This window comes from Scyliorhinus canicula, chromosome 19 (assembly GCF_902713615.1).
Source record: "Scyliorhinus canicula chromosome 19, sScyCan1.1, whole genome shotgun sequence".
NCBI classification, from domain to species: domain Eukaryota; kingdom Metazoa; phylum Chordata; class Chondrichthyes; order Carcharhiniformes; family Scyliorhinidae; genus Scyliorhinus; species Scyliorhinus canicula.
The window spans coordinates 102,802,993-102,825,838 of NC_052164.1; the positions used below are offsets into that span (position 1 = coordinate 102,802,993).

The 22,846-nt window shown below is 46.5% G+C and overlaps 1 non-coding gene across 1 annotated transcript; it reads right to left on the reverse strand.

The window, feature by feature from the left end:
• Positions 1-8,256: 8,256 nt before the first annotated feature.
• On the reverse strand, positions 8,257-8,452 carry LOC119954581. Its single transcript, XR_005458268.1, has one exon. It is a non-coding gene; the product is annotated as a U2 spliceosomal RNA (small nuclear RNA).
• Positions 8,453-22,846: the final 14,394 nt, after the last annotated feature.

Here is a 22,846-nt window from a genome sequence, read left to right on the forward strand (position 1 = left end):
AAGGGTGGAGGGTGCAGGGTGGGTATGAAGGGGCCTCGCAAAGTTTAGGGCGGTGAAAGCTGGGGAGCCTGAAAGAGGAGGGGCCCAGTGACCCCAACCAGGGTGTCCTTACTTGGGGGGGGGGGGGGGGGGTTAATGCCCTCAACCTCACTTAGAGATCGGGGTACCCTTTCCAAATGGTGGCACGATCTCTGAAGAGCAGATCTCGCCAGCGAGTTTAGCTGCCCATTGCTGAAAATATTTCTAAGTATGGGCCAGAGTGGGGAGAAACTCCCCCAAGGCCAAATGACGAAGTGTGGGTAAAGACTAGTGCGGATCTCACCCAAAAAGCCAACAGGAAACACCCTGTTAAACTTGCCCAAAATAACACTGAAAATTCTTTGATTAAATCGCGCCCATGTGTTTACACTTAGCCTTGGCTTGGACAGAAGTACCTGCTGCTGGCTGTTTCCTGAAAGATTCTATCTCTCTCCTCAAGCAGTCTTTCCAAGAAAGGCCTATACAAGTATACAGCAAGTAACCGGGTGTTTGCTAACTTTATTTATAAGTGGTCTTTGACCTGTGATGGGCTTTGCTGAATTGGAGATAGAGATGGCATAAGTTAGTAGTAAAAAGGTTTTCCTTATATTTTCATTGTTTGTTTAATATGATATTTTATTGAAGATTTCATAAATACTCTCCAGCGCCCGCTCACCAATGTGATGGCAACCTGAGCGCTCACCTCCGATATCCCTTTTGGAGGTGACATCACCAGGTTCTCGCTTTCATACAGTTGTTGTAAATTGGGTGACATCACGCTGATTCACAATAAATATTTACTGAGGGGAGAAGTCCCGGCAGGAGGCTTTGTGAATCATATTATAATGTTTTTAAATGAGGTTCCCTCCCTTCCTGGGTGGGAACTTCATTACGCCATCAGCGAGGGGGTGTGAAAAATCAGGAAACGCAATCTCACCGGCGAGAATCGCGTTTCCTGGCTCACGCGGGATTTCACGCCTGCCTTGCCGTCCTCACTGACAGCTAACGCGGGCTCAAAATTGCCCCCTCGTAAATGTTGTGAGTTCCCTGAATCACTGGCAACAACGGTTTTCAACAAGGTAGTTTATTCATTAGCTCTGCAGCTACTTAAACACTTGTGTGTTCTGCTGGTGCCTCGGGGGAACACAGGCTCCCACCACGTAACCTCTTTCGTAGCCGCGCCATCATGTTCTCACGTGACCACTCAGTCCACAATTTCACTGCGGCTTATGGGACCGGCTTTGTGCAAATTAACAAGTGCATTTTCTACAACAGTGGCAATGCTTCAGAAGTACTTCATTGACTGTAGGGCACTTTGGTACACTCTGGGGTGGTGACAGGAGTTACAGAAATCCAAGTATTTATTTTTGTTACGCCTGCTCTCAATTTCCCCGCTCTAGACGGGAAAAAACATCCCGAATTCCCACTGCTGTTCACTACTGGAGGTGCTTATGTGAAAGTGGAGATGGAACAACCTCAGTTAAAATGTTAAAAGGGTCAGCCAACACTCACTGTCCTGGGTGTGGTACCAGACATTAGAAAGGATCGAAGAAATGTATCCCAATGTGAGCCAGCTCCTTCAGGAAAAGCCAGAAAACAAATGCAAAGTGGAAGTTTGACCCTCCTTTGAAAGGGTTTCATTACTGTGCTTCTGTTGAAGTTATGTCGCAGTATCCTTTAGCATACACAGTATCCTTAAGTTCTATTTTACTATCATATTCTCTGAGCTGATCCAAGACCTTGTAAAGTAACATTGATTTCATTTTCAGCTCCATCATTATCTACTAAACTGTTACAGAATATACTTCAAGCTCAGAATGTTCTGACTTGAATCAGGGCATGAGTTTCCTGCGGCTGCTCCAGTTTCCTACGGTCCACAGATGTGCAGGTTCGGTGGATTGGCCATGATCATGGCGGACGGTTGTGGGGATAGGATGGGGGAGTGGCTCTTTCAGAAGGTCGGTGCAGACTCGATGGGCCAAACGGCCTCCTTCGGCACTGTAGGGATTCTAGATATTCTAAGGGTTTAACTGCACCAACTGGCAGAAGTGGTTACAGAAACAGTTTTGAAGATTGAAAAAGAAATGAATATTTTCCCCCTTCTGTTGCTAAAATATGGAATATATGGGTACAGGGCAGCCTTTGCTGCCTCAGCCAAACAAGTTGTGAGCTCAGACAGTGAGTGTCAGCAGGTATTTCACTCAAGCAGCCCACCATGCTTCCTGCCATGTCCATTTTCAAAGCACATTTTCCAGCAGGAAGCATTGAACAGATAACAGGCATAGGAATGTCGGTTTATTCATAGCTTTGTCTGGACTTGAGACTAAAGGTACAATACTGTACGTAACAATAGTGTGGTACTTAACTAGCGCCCTTGGAATCATCAGTTCAAACCCTGTAATGGAATATTGTGAAACGTAATTCTTAAATAATGACCAAAATAATGGCCAGAAACACTGTTGGATTGAATTGAACTGGATTGGGTTATTCTCTCTTCCAACCTCTTCCATCGTGCAGGAGATACAAAAGTCTGAGAACTCGCACTAACAGATTCCAGAACAGCTTCTTCCCCACTGTTACCAGACTCCTGAACGATCCTGTTATGGACTGACCTGATCTCTTCTCACATCTTCTCTACTGAATAGTACTACACTCCTCTGTATGCTTCACCCAATGTCCGTATCCATGTACTTACATTGTGTATTTTATGTACTTTATGTATTTTCTTTTCATGTACAAACGATCTGGCTGAGTTGCTCACAGAACAATACTTTTCACTGTACCTCGTATATGTGACAATAAACAAATCCAATCCATCTCATCCAGAACCACCCCTGCTGAGCCACGACGGGCAAACCTAATTTTCTCAAGTTTAACGATCCTACAACATCTCCCAATCATGTCAATATTTTTGGCGGATCTTTTGATTTCCAGTCCAATAAAATTCACCTCCCGGCTGTCATAATATACACCCAGGTATATGATGGTGCACAGACAGGCAGTGATTGACACTCAGGATGACCAGTCAGCACACAGAACACAGCAGCCAATCACCAGATAGGACACAACCACTATAAAGCCAGAGGGCACTAGATTTCCCGCTCAGACGGAGCTCGTGAGCAGCAACTAGAACACACACCATGTGGTAGTAAGATAGTCTGGTCAGGTTAGCCTCAGGTCTCCAGTCAAGTCAGCATAGTGTCAACCCACAGTTAAAGTATGTATGATAGTTAAGAGTTCAATAAAATCGTGTTGCATTTCTTCAAGTGTTGGAAGCCTGTCTCTCTCACTGCTGCAGTAAACGCAGTCCTCGCAGACCCAGCTTACCCAACACATCTCCAGCGATCAATGAGGCAAAGGCCACCACATCAGCCCCTTTCCCTTCTCTTAATCCTGGTACTTCCCAAACTCCAAACATTGCCTCAAGAGGTCCCGGTAATATTTGCACCTCCACAATTTTTGATAATGTTTTAAATACCGAGATCCAGAACATAACTAATCGTGGGCATGACCAGAAGATGTGGACATGGTTAGCTGGTCCTCCTTTACACTCTCACATTTATCTCCGACCTCTGTGAGGAATCTGCTCATTCTCACCTGTCTCATATCCGCCCTATTTACTACCTTGAATTGTATTAAGCTCATCCGAGCACATGAAGATGTAGCATTGATCCTGTGAATAATTTCACTCCATCGTCCCCATTCCAATTCCATTTCCAATTCTTCCTCCCATTTTTGATTTATTTCTTCAATCGGTGTTTTCTTTGTGTCCATCAGCCATCTATAAATGTTAGTAATTTTCTCATCTCCCAACTCATCTGGCAAGAGCAATTTATCAAGGAGGTTGTTAGCTGTCAGTTGAAGGAAAAAGGACCTTTTTCACCAAATTTCATAATTGAAGATATTTAAACTTCTCCTCCCTCTGCAATTTGTGTTTCTCCCTCAATTCTTCAAAATTCACATATCTATCTTCTAAGAATAAGTCTTTTACCTGTCTCAACCCTATGGTTGATTCTTAATACCCTCAGGTTAACAAATGCTAGACAATAAATAAATACTGCTTTCAAGCATCGCTCAACACAAATATATTTTTTAATAATAGGTTTGATTTTCAGGCCATTCTAGGGTGGGCAGTGGCACTTCATTTACCTCTGCACCATCCGATGCCAAGAACATTGGTATCAAACCAGCAGCTAGCATTGCCATGTAGAGCTGGAAGTGATTGCAAAATGTGAAACAGGTACACTCAAAGGTGCAAATGAGCCGGTAAGAGACCGAGGCTGCTCTCCACAAGCTGTGTGCTTTCCCATCACTGCAGCTGAGCACAGTTAGGAAAAAGGCCATTCTGCTAGCTGATCATGAAGCTGTAGGGAGTCTGAAGGCACTTTACAAATGCCTGTGCTTGATCTGAGGAGAAAGAGTCCATGGTCTGTCCCAGCTTCTGGATTGTATATCTGTACCGAGCCTTTGTAATGCCTTCTCCTCTTCCAGGTTACGGCACCTTACATATTTCTTGAAGCAAGTTGAGGAAAACCTCTATCGAGGTAGTTTATGTCGGGGGTATGAAGTCACACCCTGCGATACGTGAAGATGCGAAAGAGGATATTGCTACTCCAATTGTAGCGTCCCTACTGATTACATCCAAGGAAGGGACCTAGAACCTTCTAATCTATATTGTTCATTGCCACATTAGGCAGTACAATGTACCTGAATATGTGCCGGAATGTGGCAACTAGGGGCTTTTTTCATTGCAGTGTTAATGTAAGCCTACTTGTGACATCAAAGATTATTATTATTATTACATTTAACTTTTTAGTCAATGCAGACCTAAATTGGTGACTTAAAAATCGAGGGTGACCCACCTTGAAATTAGGTCAGATGAAGAATTGGAGATTTCATTGCAGCGGTACAGAGAGATCCTGAAGAGGGAGAAATACAGAGCTGATTGCTGATTAGCTGCACCAGGTCTGAGAGCTGCTTCCTCCCAAACAGCAACAGAAGGAACGAAGCAGCCTCGCTGATATTCCAGAGAGACGTCCCAAGGAGATAATTCTGCAATTAATCACATCACCGTCCAAAAGAGCTCCTTAAAAATCACATCATGAAATTTTGATGTAAATTTCCTTATGGTCCCAGAAAACCCAAAGCTGTTTGAAATAATGAAACAGCTGAAAGTCTGCATGTTTAGCAACTGGGAAACATAGCTTATTCATGCAAACCACGGCATTGAGCACCCACTGTCAGATTTATTACTGTAAATATCTCTCCAACTTTCTCTTTCTCTATCTCATGTCCTTGTTAAGTACCCGGGGCATTCCTTCTATTACAGGCACCCCATCGATGCAAGTTTGGTGTGCCTTTTCTTATGTCGTTTCTGTCAGATTTTCATTCCTTTTTTCTAACATTTCAGCCTTTCTTGTTTCTTTCTCTCTTTTCTTCCTTTATTTTCTGCTTCCTCTGTCTTTCTCATTCTGCCTCTTTCCCTTACCTTTCACACTGTAACCTTCTCCCTTTGCCTCTTTACTCTCCCTCTTTTCTTGAAAGGCTGTAAGCCAGGTTAGTGCACTAAATTAACCTTTCACAGCTGAAACAATTGGTTTCACTCCTAAAGGGCAATGGGAATTGTGGGAGTGTAAAAGGAGTAAGTGTAACATTAATGCAGCGAGGGATTGGCACAGCGACTAAGATCTGTTGCCACAGAAGTGGCAGTCCAGCTGGCTGAAATTCAGAAGGCCACCTCGTGACCCCGAACCCAATAACGGAGGAACTGTTATTCTTTTAAAATAAATTTAATGGACCCAATTTTTTGCTCTTCTAATTAAGGGGCAATCTAGTGTGACCAATCCACCTACCCTGCACATCTTTTGGGTTGTGGGGGTGAGACCCACACAGACATGGACAGAGTGTGCAAAGTCCACACGGACAGTGACCTGGGGCCCGGATCGAACCCACTCCTCGGCGCCGTGAAGCAGCAGTGCTAACCACTGCACCACCCTGCCGTCCTTACTAAATAGAAAACATTTTCATACACCGAGGAGCAATCATATTGCTTGTGTGTTTTGGTCCCAGGCTCCAGAGGTTAAAGAAGCCAGCACCAAGCTGCCAGTCACACTAAATCAGTCATTGACCATTGGAATCGAAAATGTTCTCCATCTTTATTTAAGATTGCTCTGTTGAATAAGGTGAATGAAATAAAAGAGATGCCTTTGCTTGAGATACACAACGATCAGTGAAGGAAATTTCTTTCCAAACCACAGCTGATAACAGTTTTAAAATGTGAATGTTTTGGCCATAACCATCCATGTTGGATAATTTGATCACCCCTTGCTCTACCCTGCAAAGAATGGGGAGTGATCTACACACTGAAATCACCTGGGGTTTGTTGCACGGAGCAGTGCCACCAGCTTTCTCATTTTGGTAACTAGTTTGTCAGTTCCAGTTCCTGAAGCTTTCACGAGATGTCAGGATGAGGACGGCCATTTGGCCCATCCCAGTTCATCCATCCAGAGAACATCGCCTCCTTCAATGTATCATTGCTTCTAAAATGATTCCAGGTCATTTTCTCCAATCTACCATTTGGAAGGTTATTCGACAGCTTGATCGCTCGTTCTGTAAAATGTTTCTTGACATTTAATCACAATTTGTACTTGTGCTCCCTAATCCTGCTTTATCCAGTTAAATTGACATAATACTTCCAGTTAACTTTTTTTTACATGTTTTATTATCTCCATCGTGGTCAGTGCGTTGGCATAGTGGTCAGCACTGCTGCCTCGCCTGGAATGAAGAGCTTGTCATAAGAGGAGTTTAGAAGGATAAGGGGAGATCTTATTGAAACTTACAGGATATTGAGAGGCCTGGATAGAGTGGACGTGGAGAGGATGTTTCCACTCGTAGGAAAAAACAGAATCCGAGGGCACAGAATCAGACTGAAGGGGCGATCCTTTAAAACCAAGATGAGGAGGAATTTCTCCAGTCAGAGTGGTGAATCTGTGGAACTGGAGGCCTGGTATTGTAAAGCATGCACTTCCAGATCAAGTTGGATGTGCCTCAGTGTACTGTTGTCCCGAAGACCTAGCAGTGGCTGTACATTATAGTTAACTATATGAAACTTGAAACTGCCCTGTGTGCAGTGGAGAGTGGTCACACCTTCAGTGCAGATGGTTTGTCTGCCATATGTCATGAGGTCCACCCAGATTTCTGGGTCTGGTGCTACTTATAGAACATAGAACAGTACAGCACAGAACAGGCCCTTCGGCCCTCGATGTTGTGCCGAGCCATGATCACCCTACTCAAACCCACGTATCCACCCTATACCCGTAACCCAACAACCCCCCCCTTAACCTTACTTTTATTAGGACACTACGGGCAATTTAGCATGGCCAATCCACCTAACCCGCACATCTTTGGACTGTGGGAGGAAACCGGAGCACCCGGAGGAAACCCACGCACACAGGGGGAGGACGTGCAGACTCCACACAGACAGTGACCCAGCCGGGAATCGAACCTGGGACCCTGGAGCTGTGAAGCATTTATGCTAACCACCATGCTACCCTGCTGCCCCTAAATGAGGTTAGTTCCTGTAGCATTCGGCTGTGCAATTTGTTACAATTTGCTCCAGTGTCGATCTTCAGTCTTGCTTTGCTGCAAATCATGTTGATGGTGGTGAAGATCTCCCCCTTTTCTCTGATGGTGTCGGCACTCTCACATTAGAGTGTTGTTGGCGGCTCAGTGGTTTCACTGCTTTGGCTGAGCTCCAGTCCGGTCACTTTGCTGTCGCTCTGAACCTTGGAGGACTGACCGGCTGCAAAGTGGCTGATGGCAAAGGAATGCTGCTGTGGTTTCAATCCACATCATTTTGCCGCAGTTGCCGCATTTGTCGCAGCAGGAATTCCGTATGCGAAACATGCTGTTCGGTTCTCAGGATGATGGCCACCACAGTTGAGGCAGGACATGCTGTGTACTGCAAAAACCACCTAAAACCTCTCACGCTTTTTTATTTTGCCTGTTAGTTAAATATGCAGATGCTAATGGCTGTCGTGTTAAATCTTTCCCTCACAGCAACTACTTATGGACAAGATCCTTATAGACACCGCAGACTATTCGATCCCTGACTACCTCATCAGTAAGGGTGCCAAATGCACATTTCTTTGCTAACGTTGCCATATAAGATTGCATTGATTAGTCTGCTCTTTGGTTGATTGTAATAAATGCATGCCTGTTGAGTATTATATATATATTTTTTATTACTTTATCTGAGTTACAAAGCCAGGGCTCAGAGTGTGGATCAGAGGCGAACCCCTAATCCAGCTCCTTGCCTGCTCCAAAAACCAATTCAAATTGAATCAAATTCATGGCCGTCACAAGAGAGACATACCAGACCTGAGCCAAAAGGCCCAATCTACACTTGATCTTAGCCAAAAGGCCGAGAAGCGATGAGTATTATATTTCTTACCGTAAGACGTTCTCAAGTTTTTTCAGAATTATTTTTGGGCTGCTCTTTCTCCTCGTCCATTTGGAAAACTAATGATTCAAACTTCTCAACAGCCTCAGGGCCCACTATGTTTAGTGAGGCGTAAGCTTGTCCCATTTTTGATTTGTCAGATAATGCAGCACCGCAGTAAGTACACCACTCTTTCTCAAACCTTTCCCAACTGTCCGCAATGTTCCTGTCAAAAAAAAGTGGATCAATGCGGCTCTGTCCTTGTGCCATACCGCCAACTCCTGACACCATGTAGAAGGGCTGGGCTCCCAAACACTGACAACAGGGACCCGTAACAAACAATACTTTATTCACTGGCTAAGCAACTGCTCCAAACTTGTACTCTACCCCGTTCTGGGGAGAACTCTCAGTCTGTATTCATTGGAATTCAGAAAAATGCGAGATGACTTTATTGAGACATGTCAGATCTCAGGGGCTTGACAGGGTCAATGCTGAGAGATTGTTTCCCCTTGTGGGAGAGTCTAGGACCAGAGGGAAGAATCTCAGAGTAATGAGTCACCCATTTCAGACAGAGATGAGAAGGAATTTCTTCTCTCAGAAGGTAGTGAATCTGTGGAATTCTTTCCCGCAGAGAGCTGTAGAGGCCGGGTCGTTAAGTATGTTCAAGACTGAGAGAGACAGATTTTTAATCAGTGAGGGATTCGAGGGTTATGGGGATAAGGGGGGAAAGTGGAGTTGAGGATTTTATCAGTGTGGTGAATGTGGTTCACACCAGATTATAATCTGTATATGCATGTGTCTATATTGTAAGTGCAGTTGCACTAGCTGACCACCAGGGGGGTAGCTCTGGGAATGCTCGAGAGTTGTACTGGTCTTCTCCCTTGGCTCCGCCCAGGACTCCTCCCCCGGGAGCTGCTGTAGAAAGATCAGTGCCACAGGGTCAGCCGGCCAGTTCACCGAAAGTTCAACGGCTAACAGGCTGGCTCTGTTGTAAGTATATTAAAACCGCTATTCTAATCCTACGAGCACGTGTCCGTAGAATTGTTGGTTCCAACAATCAGATCAGCCATGATTTAATTTATTGGCGGAACAAAATCGATTGACCGAATGGCCTACATCTGTTCCTATGTCTTATGGTCATGTGTTCCCATCATGTGACCCTTTTTGTACCGTGTCATCATGTGACCACTCAGTCTACAATTAGATATGTTGGGATTTCCCAGTCCTGCAGATTTAGCCATGATGGCACTAATTCCAAGAGTTGGGAATTCTCCCTTGTGTTCTTGCCAATATTTATCCCTCATTTAGCACAGTAAGAAGTCTTTCAACACCAGGTTAAAGTCCAACAGGTTTGTTTCAAACACGAGCTGCTCCGAAAGCTCGTGTTTGAAACAAACCTGTTGGACTTTAACCTGGTGTTGAAAGACTTCTTACTGTGCTCACCCCAGTCCAATGCCGGCATCTCCACATCATGGCCCTCATTTAGCATCACTAAATTACGCAGTCATTATCACTTTTCTGTTTGCAAAATCTTGCTAAGCACAAATTAGTGATCACATTTCCCTGCTTAACAACAGGGAATGTGGTTGCCACTTCAAATGTACTTAACATGTTGTAAAACACTTTGGGAACCCTAATGTTGTCAGTAGCACTATATGAGTAAAAGTTCTTTGTCAAGCAAAGGTTCACCCACAACAGCAAACTCCCTCTCAGAGGTCATAGAATTTACAGTGCAGAAGGAGGCCATTCGGCCCATCGAGTCTGCACCAGCCCTTGGAAAGAGCACCCTACTTAAGCCCACACTTCCACCCTATCCCCGTAACCCAGTAATCCCACCTAACCTTTTGTAATGTAAATGTAAATCGCTTATTGTCACAATTAAGTTACTGTGAAAAGCCCCTAGTCGCCACATTCCGGCACCTGTTCGGGAAGGCTGTTACGGGAATCGAACCGTGCTGCTGGCCTGCCTTGGTTTGCTTTCAAAGCCAGCGAGTTAGCCCACTAAGGGCAATTTAGCATGGCCAATCCACCTAACCTGCACATCTTTGGGCTGTGAGAGGAAACCGGAGCTCCCGGAGGAAACCCATGCAGACACGGGGAGAACGTGCAGACTCCACACAGACAGTGACCCGAGGCCGGAATTGAACCCAGGATCCTGGAGCTGTGAGACTGCAGTGCTAACCACTGTGCCACCATGCCGCCCTGATGTGCACTCTTCATCTTGAATCCCTAGTTTTCTCGCCACCTCTTCTCTGGGGCTACTGAATAATACGAATGGCAATTCATCAATACAGTCGCTTTGTTAGCATCTTGCTCCAATTTCACTTGTGGTTCCAGAACCAGAGCCCCGTTCTGATCATAATCCCCTTGGCTGTGTCTGTGGTCAGGTGGGAACTCGGTAAAACAGCCAGAGTGTGACATCAGGAGGAACAGAACAGTGTCACGATAATTCTGAATCAGCCAAATCTGACAATTTACCCAAAGCAGCCTTCACCATAATGCAAATATTTACTGCATCTGCTGGAGGACAAGTAAGTCCAATGTGCCTTCCGTGTATTTTTAATTCAGGCAGCTCAATAAAACATACGAGTATTCAAATTTGCAGCAGGAGGAAGACATTCAGCTGTTCGAGCCTGCTGTAACACTCAGTAAGATCTTGGTTGATCTGATTCTGGCCTCAGCGTCACTATCCATAAGACCATAAGACCATAAGACATAGGAGTTGAAGTAAGGCCATTCGGCCCATCGAGTCCACTCCGCCATTCAATCATGGCTGATGGGCATTTCAACTCCACCTACCAGCATTCTCCCCATAGCCCTTAATTCCTCGCGACATCAAAAATGTATCTATCGCTGCCTTGAAGCCATTTAGCATCCCGGCCTCCACTGCACTCCACGGCAATGAATTCCACAGGCCCACCACTCTCTGGCTGAAGAAATGTCTCCGCATTTCTGTTCTGAATTTACCCCCTCTAATTCTAAGGCTGTGCCCACGGGTCCTCGTCTCCTCGCCTAACGGAAACAGTTTCTTTGCGTCCACCCTTTCTAAGCCATGTATTATCTTGTAAGTTTCTATTAGATCTCCCCTTAACCTTCTAAACTCCAATGAATACAATCCCAGGATCCTCAGCCGTTCCTCATATGTTAGACCCGCCATTCCAGGGATCATCCGTGTGAATCTCCGCTGGACACGCTCCAGTGCCAGTATGTCCTTCCTGAGATGTGGGGCCCAAAACTGGACACAGTACTCCAAATGGGGCCTAGCCAGAGCCTTATAAAGGCTCAGTAGCACATCGCTGCTTTTATATTCCAATCCTCTTGAGATAAATGACAACATTGCTATCAACAACTGTCAACAACTATCATAGAACATACAGTGCAGAAGGAGGCAATTCGGCCCATCGAGTCTGCACCGACCCTCTTAAGCCCTCACTTCCTATCCCCATAAGCCAATAACCCCTCCGAACCTTTTTGGACACTAAGGGCAATTTATCATGGCCAATCCACCTAACCTGCACGTCCTTGGACTGTGGTAGGAAACCGGAGCACCCGGAGGAAACCCAGCGGGGAATCGAACCTCGGACCCTGGAACTGTGAAGCCACAGGGCTAGCCACGTGTGCTACGTGCTGCCCACCCACGATACCTTTTGATTCCTTTGTTAGTTAAGAATCTATCTACCTCCGCCTTTAAAATATCTAATGACCCTGCCTCGACCAATCTCTGTGGCAGAAAATTCCAGACTCACAAATCTGAGAGAAAAAAATTCTCCTCCTGACTAATTCTCGAGCAGATCCAAGACCTTGTAAAGTAACATTGATTTCATTTTCAGCTCCATCATTATCAACGAAACAGTTACAGAATATACTTCAAGCCCAGAATGTTCTGACTTGAATCAAGGCTTCCTCCAGGTGCTCCAGGTGCCGACAGTCCAAAGATGTGCAGGTTCGGTGGATTGGCCATGACCAATGCGGTCGCTTGTGGGGATAGGGTGGGGGAGTGGCTCTTTCAGAGGATCGTGCAGACCCGATGGGCCAAACGGCCTCCTTCGGCACTGTAGGGATTCTAGATATTCTAAGGGTTTAACTGCACCAACTGGCAGAAGTGGTTACAGAAACAGTTTTGAAGATTGAAAAGGAAATGAATATTTTCCCCCTTCTGTTGCTAGAATATGGAATATATGGGTACAGGGCAGCCTCTGCTGCCTCAGCCAAACAAGTTGTGAGCTCAGACAGTGAGTGTCAGCAGGTATTTCACTCAAGCAGCTCACCATGCTTCCTGCCATGTCCATTTTCAAAGCACATTTTCCAGCTGGAAGCATTGAACAGAGACGAGGCGCAGGAATGTCGGTTTATTCATAGCCTTCTCTGGGGGCCTTTGAGACCAAAGGTACAATACTGCCCTAATAGTAGTTATGGCATTTAACTAGCGCCCTGGAAGTTATCAGTTCAAATCCTGTCATGGAATATTGTGAAATGTAATTCTTAAATCTGATCGTTTGTGGCTAGGACAAAAATAATGACCAGAAACACTGTTGGATTGGATTGAATTGGATTGGATTGAATTGGATTGGATTGGGTTATTCAAACTTCCAACTTCTTCCATCGGGCAGGAGATGCGAAAGTCTGGGAATAATGAAATGAAATAAGCACTAACAAATTAAAAAACAGCTTCTTCCCAGCTGTTACCAGGCTCCTGAACGACCCTCTTATGGACTGAACTGATATCTTCACGCATCTTCTTTACTGAGTAGTACTACACTCCTGTCTGCTTACCTTTAAACTGCGCCCCCCTCGCTCTGATCTCTCCTGCAAGGGGAAACACCCGTTCAGCATTCACCCTGTCAAGTCCCCCCAGGATCTATGTTTCAACAAGATCCCCTCTCAATCTTCCAAATGCCAATGGATAAAAGTCCAACCTTTCCTCATAAGGTAATCCCCTCATTACAGGAATCAGTGAGTGAACCTTCTCTGAACTGCTTCTTATGGCGTAATGCAATTGTGTCCTTTCTTAAATAAGGGGACCAAAACTGTGCACAGTACTCCAGATGTGATATCACCAACACCCTGTGGAACTGTAGCAAAAGATCCCTACGTTTATATTCCATTTCCCTTGCAGTAAACAACAACATTCCATTTTATTTCTAATCACTTGCTGCATCTACGTACTAAGGATTTATGATTCATGTACTAAGGCATCCAGATCCCTCTGCACCTTAGGGTTCTGAAATCACTCTCCGCTTGGCTACTGTTCTGCTTTTATACTCTTCCTGCCAAAGTAGACAAGCTCACATTTTCCCACATGAGAATCTATCCCTTCCTGCCACGCCTTGATGATCATTTTCCTTATAGTTCCCCTGTTCTCTTGACTTGTGATCATTGTTCGGCACAACATCGAGGGCCGAAGGGCCTGTTCTGTGCTGTACTGTTCTGTGTTCTGTGTTCTGTCTTCTCTATTTAAATTAGCACATCTTCCAACATTTGATCCCTCACCCCTACTATTTAGTTTAAAGCCTTCTCTACTGCCCTAGTTGTACAACTCTGGTCCAGTACAGTCCGGGTGAAGGCCATCCCAACTATACAACTTCCACTTTACCCAGTACTAGTGACAGTCCCCCGTGAATCAAAAGTAATTTCGCCCACACTAATCTTCAGGTCGTACATTTATCTGTTACAGTTTGTAACAACAGGCACAATCAATCTGTGAGAATGATATTGTCACTGCTAGCTGCTCACTGAGCCAATACTTTAAAAGGAAAGGTGGATAAAAATCGCATGTTCCACCCTCACATCAGATACTTTCCCTATAGATGAAGGATATCGACAGTAGGGGTGCAATCTGCCAACACAAACAGTGGCCATCACAGAATGAATCTTCCATTCAATGGGCAAACGGAACTTATTAGAATTACGATCCCAGATCAGATCCCAACAATGGCGAGGACACTGGACCAAAACCCCAATATTTCAGTTTATTGTGTAAAACTGTGGGGAAAAAATGATTCACTCCAGGAGTGATTGTATTTTAAAACAAAACTTTATTATGAACACAATATTAACTTTTTTTACCTTCGCACCTGAAAAGAACAGCTTACAATTACCCCTTAAACACTACTACTCAATTCCCCATTAAACAACAAAAAAAAAGAAACATACAGGGCGAAATTCTCCGCCCCCCACGACGGGTGGGAGAATAGCGAGAGGGCCTTCCCGACATTTTTGCCGCCCTCCCGCTATTCTCCCACCCCCCCCCCCCCGCCGAAGTCCCGACCCGAATCGCTGCCGCCATTTTTTTACGGCCGGCAGCGATTCTCAGCTGTTAGATGGGCCGAAGTCCCAGCCCTTTCCGCCGTTTTTACGAACGGCAAACACACCTGGTCTTGCCGTTCGTAAAAACGGCGCCACAAACTCGCTATTAATAACCATGGCACCGATTGGCACGGCCGTGCCAAGGGTGCCATGGGCCCGCGATCGGTGGGCACCGATCGGTGGGCACCGATCGCGGGCAGCGAGCCCGATGCCCGCGCACTACTTGTCCTTCCGCCGCCCCGCAGTATCCATTCACGGGGCGGCTGAGGGGCAACCCGACCCGCGCATGCGCGGGTTTCGCGCAAAAACGCGATGACGTCACCCGCGCATGCGCGGGTTGGAGTCTTCCAAACTGCGCATGCGCGGCTGACGTCATATGACGTGTCAGCCGGCGCTAACTCCGGCAAGCGGGCTTAACGATTTTCGTTAAGCCCGTCTTGCCGGAGCCTACGGCGTCGGGCTGCTAGCCCCGACCGGGGACCAGAATCGGTCCCTGGTCGGGAAGGGGCGCGCTTTACGATTTCTCCCGTTTTGGGAGAATCTCGCCCACAATCTATCTTACTGTGGGAGAATTGTGGACTCAGCAACAGGCAGGTCAGAATGCAACTCCTCTCTCCAAATCGTTCTCAAGAAACACTGCTGCTCTAAACCTTTTCAAAATGTCTCTCTACATTCCTTGGCTCCACCCAGCAATGACCTCACCTCCCTAAGCTAAGAAATAAATTACCTCTGCGGGCTGCAAAGCGCAGTAACTCTGCAGGGACTGTCCCCATTCAAACCACGCTCCATGAGCCCAGACTGAAAACATGTTCCTTTGTCAATTTCTGGCTGCTAAAAGCACCCAGGTCCCGCAAAACATTATTTTTTAAAACATGACCACTGCAGTCAAACACACTCTAACCCCAGGCTTTTAACCCTTCAATTGCCCAATACTTAGAATCCAATAATCCTAAAGTCTGCCGTCGTACTATGTAGCAAACAATTAGTATCGAGGAGTAGGTTCCAGACAATGATCTCATTTGGTATTTATTATAAGCTACTTTGTCATGCTTATGCTTTATGAATTTATCTGTTATTCTATATCTAAGCCAGATGGTGAAGTAGTAAACCAGAAGCCGCTCTTTACTTAAAACTACATTTATTTACAGAATGCAATATTACAGATGTCTACCTCCTCTCTATCCAACATCCAGTATCTCAGAAGCCCCTCTATATATGTTTTTAATAAGACCAATAATCAATAAATTAAACAAAAATGATGAGTTGACAGACCTTGGTGGGAAACAGCAACTGAAATAAAATGTCAATACAAATCTTAATCAATTAAATGTAAGTGTCATTCCCGGGGTGGTATGTGCCGAAGCCACAGCAGCACCGATTGATCGCGGAAGGAATCTCTCTGTAATAATCTGTTCAAGAAAACAACAATCAATAAATTAAACAAAGATGACAGCGATGCCAGTACCCGGCTGGGGTACTGTAACTAAAATAAAACACCAGAAGGAAGCTTCATAAATTAAATCAAAATGTCATTGCCAGAGCTAGTGAGTTATTTTGCTATGGCAGTTATTAATTTATTATATACTGCATCAACATGGGTCAGAATCAACTTTCAAACAAAAATACAGAAATTAATTTTCTACAAATCCCCAGAAAATGTAAATTTAATAGTCCTGATGCAAAGGTGCAGGGGGAGGGGGGAGGTGCAGGGGGGGTCACAATAATAACATTTGTTTTCTTATCTTCCATTTATGCCCTTTTCTCATCTACTAAGCCTCAGTTGAAATTTGATGGAAGTATTTCCAATTATTGAAAGGTGCCGATTGTATGTTACCAGCACAAACATAGAATTCTCGACAACTCCTATTGTATTGAGTTTCAAAGGGTCAGTTATTCTCATTGTACAGAATTCCTGTTACATGGACTGTGGCTACAGAGGAGTCCGCACTGTTATAATATCCACTCATGTATATCATGAGATGCAGGCAGGCAGTGATTGACACACAGGATAACCAATGAACACACACGACACAGAACAACCAATCACCAGACAGGACACCACCACTATAAAGCCCACAGGGCATTGAGGCTCTCCCTCTCTCACAGGACATCGCTAGGGAGATAGTCGCAGTGCACAGGCCAATGAACATCATCACCATGTGGTAGAGAGCTAGTCTGGTCAAGCCAGCAGGAGGTTAACAGTTAGGCTAATAGAGTGTCAACCCACAGCAGATTATGTACAGCAATCAACAGGTTCAATAAAACAGTGTTGGACCATCTCCTGCGTTGGAAGCCTGTTTCTCGTTTTACTGCATCCAGTTGCAGTGGATGTTAGACCAACACAGATAACACATCACGCACAAGAGCATAAAAGGAACTGGTCATTTATTACTGAAGTAAGGACACAATGTGCACAGGTCCCAGTCAGGACGACTCTGCTCAGCACCCACTCAGGCCCAGCTTTATACACAGTGTCCGTTGATCCACTGACGGGGCCCCCACCTCTCAGCGAGGAAGCTCGTACTCGACGGGACTCAAGGGGAGACCAGTTGATCCAACCCCTTAGGTCTCGTGCGGGTTACAACATCTCTCCCTCCCCGCAAGACTCCTCCAAAGAAAGTAGAGGGCGAGAGCATTTGCTCTTTGTTGCCTGTGGCTGCGCATCATGTGCTGACGGAGATGGATCAGGCAGTATATATCGAGACACTGTGGTTCGATCATCACTGGTCCTCTGTTGCGCAGATAATCTACATTGCCTCTTCATTTCTGGGTCCTGTACCCAAACCTGGGACACGCTCTGTCCTGCTTGACAAACTACTGTGCCTGAAAACCACTTTCTGCTGCCACCAATGGTCCTAATGTGGCCTGGGTCACCTGTTACAAACTATCTGGTCTCTTTACACCTGTCTGGACAACACCCTTGTTGCTCTTGACCACGGAGAACTTTCCCGCCAATATCTGGAAATACAAAGCTGCTCGAGCCCGAAGTCTGTGGCCCATCAGAAAGCTCTGCCAGTGCTATGCCGGTCGTGGCATGTGGCTGGTACGGTAACAGAATAGTAATCTGGTGAGGAGTGTGTGGAGGGAGCCCGAGGTCTGCTTTCTCAATCCTCTCTTCAACATTTGCCCCACTCTGATACAGGGCCACGCAGATGTGTTGCACCCCATTAGTCTTCACGGAACCCCCAAACTCTTTGCTACTAAATGGCGTGCCATTGTCGGTGACTAATACTTCCGGGATACTGTGTGTGCTAAATGAGAGTTGCAGTTTCTCAATCGCCACCTCCAAAGTCGTGGACGGCGTCCTCTGGCTCTCCAGCCATTTTAAATGTGTATCGATTATAATCAGAAACATGGAGCTTTGAAGAGGGCTGGCAAAATCGGTGTAAAGCCGTACCCAGGGCCGTTCCGGCCACTCCCAGGGATGAAGAGGTTCAGCGGACGGGAGCTTCTGTAGTTCCTGGCACCCACGACATTGTTAGGTCAGTCGTTCTATCTCCTCGTCCAGGCCCGGCCAGCAAACATAGCCGTGGTTGAGCATTTTCATTTTGGACACGCCTTGGTGTCTGTAACGCCGGTCCCTCCGTGTGGCGTGTGAGGAGCAGGCCGTGGTAGGAGGCTAGCATGGTTGTGAGGCCTGAAATAAATCTGCCATAGTCGCTCACTAATGCCCGAAACGCTCCTCGTTTGGCTGTGTTCTCCAGTGTGGGGGCTTGTTTGACGGCACAAACCTTTTCCTCCAACTGGGTGTAGACGGTCTGCATGATATCCCAGCGAGAACATAGAACATAGAACAGTACAGCACAGAACAGGCCCTTCGGCCCTCGATGTTGTGCCGAGCAATGATCCCACGTAACCCGTATACCCGTAACCCAACAATCCCCCCATTAACCTTACACTACGGGCAATTTAGCATGGCCAATCCACCTAACCCGCACATCTTTGGACTGTGGGAGGAAACCGGAGCACCCGGAGGAAACCCACGCACACACAGGGAGGACGTGCAGACTCCACACAGACAGTGACCCAGCCGGGAATCGAACCTGGGACCCTGGAGCTGTGAAGCATTGATGCTAACCACCATGCTACCGTGAGGCCCCAAAAGAGACAAAGTCTTTGCTTGAAAAATGGACTTCAACCACTGGAGGCCTTTAGCCGACTCTGAAAAGCAGCCGGCCATCTCATCCAGATTACTCAGCTGCTCACGCTTCTTCGTGCCCCTGACCAAAACGTCATCCAAATCGACCGCCACGCGTAGTAAACCCTACAGAATGTTTTCCATAACACGCTGCAAAATGGAACAAGCCGATGATACCCCAAGAGGCAGCCTAGTTACTCATACAACCCCCTGTGGGTACTTATTGTCACATCCAGCCGGGCCTAACTCCAATTGGAGGTGTGCATGGTCCACATCGGGCTTTGGCAACGAGTGACATCCAGTCAATGTTGCACATATATCCTCCATCCACGGGATCAGGTACCGGACCAATCTGGAGGCCCTATTCATAGTCATTTAATAATCTCCACAAACACAAACAGTTTTATCTGGCTTTAGGACAGGCACTACTGGTGCTACCAAGTCAGCGAACTTAACTGGCTTGATGACCTCCAAGTCTTCCAGCTGCCCGAGCTCCACCTCCCCTTATGGTAGCAGTGCATAGGGAACCCGGAGAGTCCGAAAATATTTTGTTTGTGCGTCAGGGTCTGCATGAATTTTCTCCATGGCTCCTTTGATTTTCCCCAAGCCAGCCTGGAAAACCTTGGGGGACTTCCCCAATATCTCATAGAGGCCTCCTGAGCCCATCTGGAAAATTCACTGCCAATCAAGGCAAACGTGCTGCAGCCAGTGGCAGCCGAGTAAACTAGGGCCATGACCTTTTACTATAATCAGCGGTGCCCTTACGAACTGCTGTGAACCCTTACAAGACTACTGGGGTCATCGTAGACCCCGCTATGGCCCTGCATTCCCCCGTATATGTCGCCAGTCGTGCTTCGGTGTCCCTTAACTGCAGACATTATAATCCTAATTTGATCTTCTCAAATGTTTGCTTGCTGATGACCGGGACAGTGGTTCCCGTGTCTACTTCCATTTCCAAGGAATGGCCGTTTATTTGAACTGTTATCCTAATGGGGGCAACTCTGGGTGCCGCAATGCAGTTTATTTGTATACGCTCGTCCTCAGGTTGTTCTAAGAGAAAAGTGTGGGATCAGGGTTGGTAGTTACCCCGATTGGAGTGGCAGGGGAGCCCTGTGCTGCTCACTCCCTGTGGTTTCTCCGGCCGCAAACCCCACATCATCCAGTGTCTTCCTCTCCTGGTTTGGGGGATGGGTCCTGCCTGGCCGACTCAGTCCTAGACCCTCGGTACTGACCTCGGAGTGTTCCGTCCAGGGAGCTCCCAGTTTAGGGGGTACCACATGCCGGGAGGGGGCACATCCCACACTATTGACTTTCCTTCACTGTAGCTCCTACACTCCTGCTCTGCACTCTCAACAGAGAGATTGCCATAGCCTTCTTCAAGTCTCACAGTGGCTTGGCGAGCAACCTCCGTTGAGTCACCGTATTATTGACACCGCAGACCAATCTGTCCCGGAGCATTCGGAAAGAGAATGGCCATACTTACAAAATTCAGCCAGTTTCCTCAGATGTGTCAAAAACCTGGTTACTGACTCCCCTTGGGTTCTTTCAACCATCTTAAATCGGTACTGTTGCACGATGACCAATGGCTTGGGGTCATAATGGTTCACCACTAGCATTACCAACTTCTCAAATGACTTTGTGTCTGGGGATGTGGGGTACATTAGGCTTTTGATGAAGCTGAAGGTGGGCACTCCAGCCCTGAAGAAGTAGCGCATATATTCTGCATATTGCATCTAATCATCCATGCCCGCATCAAACATGTCCAATCTCCCGAAGAGCAGCATTTTGAAAGTAGTGCAAACCTTTCCCCAGTGGTATGAGTAGAGATGGCCTGGCTTCGAATGATTAGCAGCGCTGTCGGCAGGTCTTCTATATCCCTGTCACCAATATTGTGACCTTAGGGGAGCCACACAAGAGGCATAACGAAACTGGTAATTTATGACTGAAGTAACTACTTACATGATGTACGCAAGACCCAGTCGGGATGACTCGGGCTGAGGTTTTGTACATAGTGTCCATTGCCCCCCCCCCCATGCGGGGTAGTCCATACTGAACGCGACTCACAGGGAGACTAATTGGTCCGACCCCGGCGGTCTTGTGAGGGTTATAACAGCATGTGCAAAATATTAAATGATATAAAGTAATTTATTGAAAAGCTTGTTACTTCAAAGGCAGTCAGAAAAGTATATCCAAGGGTATAAATGAAAACTCCAAACTACAGCCTCCATCAATTTATAAAAGGGAATCCATGAGGTAGTATGATTTTTGCGAGTAGATCAATGGATAAGTTGTGTATGAATAAAACTTCATTTGTACTTTCTATCGGATCATGGCAATGTGTGCCTCAGAAGACCAAGTTTCTCGCTCCTTACCTCAGATTTTTCACTGTCTTCCTAATCCTCTTCCTTCTGCATCGAAATGGTGAAGTGTCTTCATAAATCTCATTCTCTTTACACATCTGAACCATTGAGCTATCTATCAGTTACATGTCTTCTGCAGTTTGTATTACGTACACCACTTCTAAACCGCATGACCAAATCTGCCACCTACATTTGAGAACTCTACGGGCGTGATTCACCGATCACGGGACTAAGTGTCCGCGCCGTCGTGAACGCAGTCACGTTTCACGACGGCGCGAAACAGGCGCGGGAAGTAGGGATTCTGGCCCCTTCAGTGGGCAAGCACGGCGCTGGAGCGGTTTACACCGCTCCAGCCTTACATCCTGGCGCAGACTGGGGGCGGCACCAACCCGCGCATGCGCAGTGGTGAAGCGCCAACCGATGCAGGCGCAGTAGACTCACGGAACGCTCCGGCCCCAACGCAACATGGCGCAGGGGTTCTTGGGCCGAGGAACAAAATAGGAACAAAATAGGCCCGGGGGTGGGGGGAGAGGCCGGCCCGCCGATCAGTGAGCCCCGATCATGGGCCAGACCCCATCGGAGGCCACCCTCCGGTGAAGGAGCACTTTTCCCTGCCCCACAGGACGCCCCCGACCCTTTGCGCAGAGTTCCCGCCAGCCGCGACCAGAGATGATCGGCGCCGGCGGGACTCTGCCGTTTCTGCGCGGCCACTTGGCCCATCCGGGCCGGAGAATCCGGACAGTGACCCGCGACCGCGCCAAATGCACCAGCGCAAATGGCGCCGATTCTCCGCAAATCGGAGAATTGTGCACCGGCGTCGGGGCTGCATGGCGCGGTTGCGGCGATTCTCCGGCCCGGCGCGGGGCTGGGAGAATCATGCCCCACGTATCTGGAAGTGTGGCAACATGCATTAATGTGCCATTGCTCTTTATCAATGTGATTCTAACATCAACATTGGGCAATAGGCAGTTTTATTTAAAACAATGATTTGTTTTATTTAATATTAAAATTATTTTTATATATGGGTCTTATATATGGGAACCTGCAATCGGTCGCTACCACCCCCAACACACTCTCTTCTGAACCAGAAGAATGAAGATTGGGAGCAGTGGATAGGAGGGAAAATAACTGACCAAAAAATATTTTAAAATATATAAGACTAACTGTCTTTAAATTTAGGGTAAAATTGAGAAATGAAAGTGGTTATGTGACCTATTCTGAATTCTGTCTGAAAAAACATCTTGAGTGGCTGATTTGTTAAAGATTGATAGAGGGGCCCAGGTTGTTTTACTCGTGTGCACCTTCACTTCCCACTCTGTGTTGATATCGATGCTGCTTTAAATCTTGCTGCTGAGATGCACATCGGGCATCTTAGCTTTTTCAATTTGTAAAATGAGGAACAGAACTGTGAGTAACCCCATGATCCCTTTCTGCTAACTGAAGGAGAGTCCTGATGGATAGACGAGTCCTCCAGTGGAACGAAAGACCAAGTTATTTAAGGCAGATAGCTCACAGCAAAAGGAAAATAAAGTTAAGATGAACTTCCGAGCATAGTTCATCGATTGATTAACTCAATGAAGCTAT